Source organism: Enhydra lutris, unplaced genomic scaffold (genome assembly GCF_002288905.1).
Source record: "Enhydra lutris kenyoni isolate GAN:26980312 unplaced genomic scaffold, ASM228890v2 scaffoldscaffold26, whole genome shotgun sequence".
Taxonomy (NCBI): Eukaryota; Metazoa; Chordata; class Mammalia; order Carnivora; family Mustelidae; genus Enhydra; species Enhydra lutris.
The window spans coordinates 26,713,610-26,719,803 of record NW_019154110.1 but is presented as its reverse complement, the minus strand read 5'-3'; positions in this window follow the sequence as shown (position 1 = coordinate 26,719,803).

Sequence of the window (6,194 nt, the reverse complement as noted above, 5' to 3'; positions counted from 1 at the left end):
CACATTCAGGCTGTGAGGATTTGCAAAGGGTATCATGAAGACAACGTTGGGTTCAACCTTAATTTAACACATTTACTCAGCACCTGCTAGTGGTAGGCTCTGATCAAGGCCTCTCCTCACGTCTCTTTCTATTCCCTCACTCTCTTAGGCCAAAAAGGTAGACTAGATTCTGCTAGGTTCCTGCGAACACCCTGCCTTTGCGACATTACTTTAAAAAAAACATCAATTTCCAAAGCCAATGAGATCGTGACCTCCGTTAAGGCAGGAACCCTGTCATAACCTTGTGTTTCCAGAATTCAACCGCCTGGCACATAGTAGGAGCTAAATAAATCATTGTTAACGTTTAAATAGTTAAGAGATGGTCTTAACTCTACACACGTACACACCAATGATTACATGTAAGGCTGGAGAAATCTGAGTAAGATCAGTGGATCGTATCAGCGTCTGTTTTCTGTTGTTCTTGTACTCGAGTTTTTCAGGATGTTACCATTTTTAGAGAAACCGGGGAAAGGGTACATGGGATCTTTTCATTATTTTTTTTAAGATTTTATTTATTTATTATAGAGAGAGAGGGAGAGGACACAAGCAGGGGGAGTGGGAGAGGGAGAAGCAGGCTTCCCGCGGAGCAAGGAGCCAGATGAGGGTCTCCATCCCAGGACCCCAGGATCACGACTTGAGCCCAAGGAAAATGCTTAATGACTGAGCCACCCAGGCACTCCCTTTTTATTATTTCTTACAACTGACTATGAATGTATAATTATTTCAAAATAAAAGTGTAATTAAGAAAAGAATGCCTTTCGGGGCGCCTGGGTGGCTCAGTGGGTTCAGCCGCTGCCTTTGGCTCAGGTCATGATTTCAGGATCCTGGGATGGAGTCCTGCATCGGGCTCTTTGCTCAGCAGGGAGCCTGCTTCCCTCTCTCTCTCTCTCTCTCTGCCTGCCTCTCCGTCTACTTGTGATCTCTCTCTGTCAAATAAATAAATAAAATCTTTAAAAAAAAAAGTTTAAAAAAAAAGAAAAGAAAAGAATGCCCTTAATGCCAAGATAAAAAAAAAATAATAATATGGTTTCTTCCTTGGAAGAGTCTGGTCTAGTCAGGGAGGAAGATGCATAGACAATAATGACTTCCCAAAGTGATGTTGAGTTATTCGAAGTTCTGTGTGCCTATGAAGGAGATGAGAACAGATGAGTGAAAAACTCTGTCAGGAGCTGTGCTGGATTAGAGACAGATTTACAGAAGAGGTCACATTTGAGCCGAGGGTGAGTAGGAATGGTGCCCAAGAGACCTAAGTAGGGAAGGAGGTAAACAAAGGCCAGTGGTGTGTAAGGAGCTGCAGCCCTTTGCACTGGAGTGAAACTCATCCTGTTCTATGTTATTAAGATGGGCACATGGGTGAGTTGAACACATTGCCGAAGTGACCAGCAGTTAATTGGAAAATCCTCCTGCGAAGAGGAAATCTATAGGTTTAATTCAATCTCAATTTAAAAAAATGTTTTTAAATAATTGACAAGCTGATGGGCACCTGGGTGGCTCAGTGGGGTGAGTGTCCGCCTTCAGCTCAGGTCATGATCCATTGAGCCCTGCATAAGGCTCCCTGCTTGATGGGGAGCCTGCTTCTCCTTCTCCTTCTGCCCCTACCCCTCACTAGTGTTCTCTCTCTTGCTCTGCTCTCTTTCTCTCAAATAAGTAAATTTTTTTTAAACTTTAAAATAATATTCGTTTAAAAAAATTTAAAAATATACAATTCTATAAATACATACTTAATCAACCAAAAACAAAACAGTGCCTCCTAGGAATATAGAAGTAGGGCAGGGAGGGATAGAATACAAAGGAGTACGAGAGGATTTGGGGGGTGGGGGGTGAAGGATATATGCATTACCTTGACTGTAGCAATGTTTTCACGATGTATACCAGTGTTAAAACTCATCAAGTTGTACACATTGTGTACAGTTTATTGTACATCAATTAAGCACCAGTAAAGCTGTTACCAAAAAAAAAAAAAAAAAAAAAGCACAGTTAGGGGACATCAAGGTAGCTCAGTCGGTTAAGCTTCTGACTTGATTTCAGCTCAGGTCAAGATCTCGGGGTTGTGACATCGAGCCTGTGTAGGCTCTGCCCTCAGCAGGGAGTCTGCTTGAGATTCTCTCTCCCTCTGCCCCTCCACCTGTCCGTTCTCTCATACTATTTCTCTCTCAAAAATAAATAAATAAATACAGTTACATAGCAATAATACTGTGTGTTTTTTTGATAGATTACAGAGCTCTTTGAGATCTTGACAGAATCCTGATGATGGATGAAGCCACACACTATTTTCCTGGTTTCTTAGATGAAACAATGAGGTTGAGAGAAGTGGCAGAGCTTTCCCAAAACCGCATCACCGGGAAATAGGTAAACCGGGCTGGGGCCCAGGCCTAGGTTGGATCGGTTAGGGTAAAAAGGCCTGGAATTTGTTCCCAACCTGTTCCAGCCATTTATTAGCTAGGTTCCTTACATTACCTCTTTATATCTCACTTTTTTTCTTTATATTTCCTTCTACTGTGAAATATAACATAGGTGCAAGAACATATATGAAATTTACATATACAGTTGATTAAATAACTGTACAATGAACAGCCATGCAATCATCTCACAGGTAAGTCAAGAAACATTACCAACCTGGGCTCCCTGTGAGACTCCTTCCCAATCACAATCTCATCCCTGCACTACCCCCTCTCCATGTAACCACCACCTTCCTGGTTACTGCCCTGGTCTGAGCCCTCACTGGCTCCCTCCAGGATTATGTAATATCTTTCTAATTCTCTTTGTTCTACCCTTGCCTCCTTCCTTCTCAGCACAGCAGTTAGAGTATTCCTTTAAAGAGGCACCTGGCTAGCTGAGTGGGTAGAGTATGTGACTCTTGATCTTGGGGTCATGAGTCTAAGCCCCGTGTTGGGTGTAGAGCTTACTTAAAAAAAAAAGAAAAAGAAAGAAAGAAAAAAAGGGTACCTGGGTGGCTCAGTGGGTTGAGCCTCTACCTTCGGCTCAGGTTGTGGTCTCGGGGTGCTGGGATTGAGACCCACATCAGTCTCTCTGCTCAGCGGGGAGCCCGCTTCTCCCTCTCTCTCTGCCTGCCTCTCTACCTACTTGTGATCTCTCTCTGTGTCAAATAAATAAATAAATATCTTTAAAAAAAATGATGTCAAAAAAAATAAAATTGCCCTATTTTCAAAAATATTCCTTTTAAAATACAAGTCAGATCCTGTCATTTTTATGTTCAAAACCCTACAGTTCAAAACCCTACAGTTTCACACAGAATAAAAGCTACTCTCCCCATCACTCCCTGTGCTCTGGCCACCTGGCCTCTTAACTCTTCCTTGAACAGGAAAATAGCAGACATGCTCCTCCTAGGGCCTTCACACTGGGTGTTCTCGCAGCCCCAAATGGCTTGAAATTGGGTTTGGACTGCTCCCACCTGGCTACTTAACTGACCCTCTCCTCTCCTTCCTGTATTCAAATTTCTCCTCTGTAATGAGGCTTTCCCCAACCACCCTATTTAAACTGCAACCTCAGGCGCCTTGGTGGCTCTATGGGTTAAGCCTCTGCCTTCGGCTCAGGTCATGATCTCAGGGTCCTGGGATTGAGTTCTGCATCGGGCTCTCTGCTTGGCAGGGAGCCTGCTTCCTCCTCTCTCTCTCTGCCTGCCTCTCTGCTTACTTGTGATCTCTGTCAAATAAATAAATAAAATCTTATAAACAAACAAACAAACAAACAAACAAAAAACAACTGCAACCTCTTTGTCCTTGTTTACTGCTGTTTCCCGGATAAAATGTGAACTAAGCAAGGCTGAACATCTTTGCTTGTCCGATTCATTGTTGCTCCCATGCCTACAACAGAACACATTGTAGGTGTTCAGTCAAGATGGATTGAATGAAAGAACTAGAATCCAGTTTTTTTGTAATAACCATTTCCTTGCTTTTCTCGGCAGTTTTCCCACCTATGTATCCATTCCAAATAGTTAGAAGTTAGGGGGCACCACAGTGGCTCAGTCATTAAGCATCTGCCTTCAGCTCAGGTCCTGATCCCAGGGTCCTGGGATCGAGCTTCATGTTGGGCTCCCTGCTCAGTGGAGAGTCTACTTCTCCCTCTCCTACTCCCCCTGCTTGTGCTCCCTCTCTCATCATCTCTCTGTCAAATAAATAAATACAATCTTTAAAAAAAATTAAAAATAATAGAATTTAGGTTTGTTTGTTTGCTTTAACTCAATGTAAATTGAATCATACTGCATCTCTACCTTCTATGTTCTATTTTCTTTTGCTCAACATTATGTTTTTGGGATTCATTCAAGTTGTTGTGTGTGGCTGCAATTCATTCATTTCCCCCTGCTGTCAAGTTTTTTCCTTGTGTGAATGATATCACAACCTATCCAACCATTCAACCTTTGAAGGAAGTCTGGGCTCTGCCCGGTTTTTGGACAATCTCCCAGGCATTTCCAGGCACACATGTGTATGAGACTCTCCTGAGTATACCTAGGAGTGGGGCTGCAAGTTCTTCGTGTATGTGTCTCTTCAGTTTTGTTTTGTTTTGTTTTTTTAAGATTTTATTTATTTATTTGACAGACAGAGATCACAAATAGGCAGAGAAGCAGGCAGAGAGAGAGGAGGAAGCAGGCTCCCTGCTGAGCATAGAGTCCACCAATGTGGGACTCGATCCCAGGACGCTGGGATCATGACCTGAGCCTAAGGCAGAGGCTTTAACCCACTGAGCCACCCAGGCGCCCCTGTGTCTCTTCAGTTTTATGAGATAATGCCAGATGGTTTCCAAAGTGACGCATCCATCTGCCCTCCCTAGGTCTGCCCATCTGCAGCCTGGTCTCCCCTTTGAGCCTCTGTGTCACCGGTATTACCTTTGTAAAATAAGGATTGGACAAAAGGATTTCTGAGGTCTCTTTTGAGTCTGATGTTCTGTGATTCTGTGATCAAGGAGGCCTAAATAAGCAGCACCACATCCTTGAGGCAGTGCTTAAGTTCCAGGGAGAGAGGCAAGTGCAACTCGTGCATGGGAGGAGGCCTTCAAGCCCCCACGATTGAGGCACAGTCCTAGACTCTAAAGACTGGGGTCAAGGTAGGGACTCTGGCCCTCACAGAGGCTGGCAATTCTCATCCGTACCACAACTTCTGCTTCCACCTGCCCTTCCAAGAATTTCCAAACACAGAACATGGCAAAGAGACACAAGAGCAAAAGTAATACATTTGTTCAGAGATTAAGTTAACAGTGTCAAGTCAAAGTGAAGGGTAAGTGATGTGTTTTTGGGAGGAGCTGCAGGTTCAGTCTGGACAGGAAATGGTATACTGTCTTCCTAAGGGGAGGCATTTTGAAAGAGGAAGAGAGGAGGGAATTTCCCAGGAACACACCTGGTGAGGATGAAGCAGTGGCAATTTTTAAAAAATGTTTATTTATTTTATTTGAGAAAGAGAGAATGCAAGAGGGAGAGCAGGAGCAGGGGGCAGAGGGAGAAACAGACACCCTGCTGAACCCCTAGCCCAACGTGAGGCTTGATCCCAGGACCCCAAGATCATGACCCGAGCTAAAGGCCGGTGCTTAACCGACTGAGCCACCTACGTGCCCCAATGGCAATTTTTTAAAAAAGATTTTATTTATTTATTTTACAGACAGAGATCACAAGTAGACAGTCAGGCAGAGACGGAGAGTGGGAAGCAGGCTCCCTGCTGAGCAGAGAGCCTGAGTGAGGAACTCGATCCCAGGACTCTGAGAGCATGACCTGAGCCAAAGGCAGAGGCTTAACCCACTGAGACACCCAGGCACACACACCCCCCGCCCCCACCCAGTGGCAATTTTTTTTTTTTTAAAGATTTTATTTATTTATTTGACAGACAGAGATCACAAGGAGGCAGAGAGTCAGGCAGAGAGGGGTGGGGGGGAAGCAGGCTCCCCGCTGAGCAGAGAGCCCGATGTGGGGTTCGATCCCAGCACCCTGAGATCATGACCTGAGCTGAAGGCAGAGGCTTAACCCACTGAGCCACCCAGGCGCCCCCCCAGTGGCAATTTTTAAGACAGAGTGAGGGCAGAGCTGGGAGCAGACTCTGGGAAGAGGTCAGACAGGAGCTGCTTGAGCTGGCTGGAGAATGTTTCCTGTGCCCAGAAGCTGGCTCTGGCCTCACCTCCCTGGGGAGTTTCCCCAGGACACTCCGCGGTCA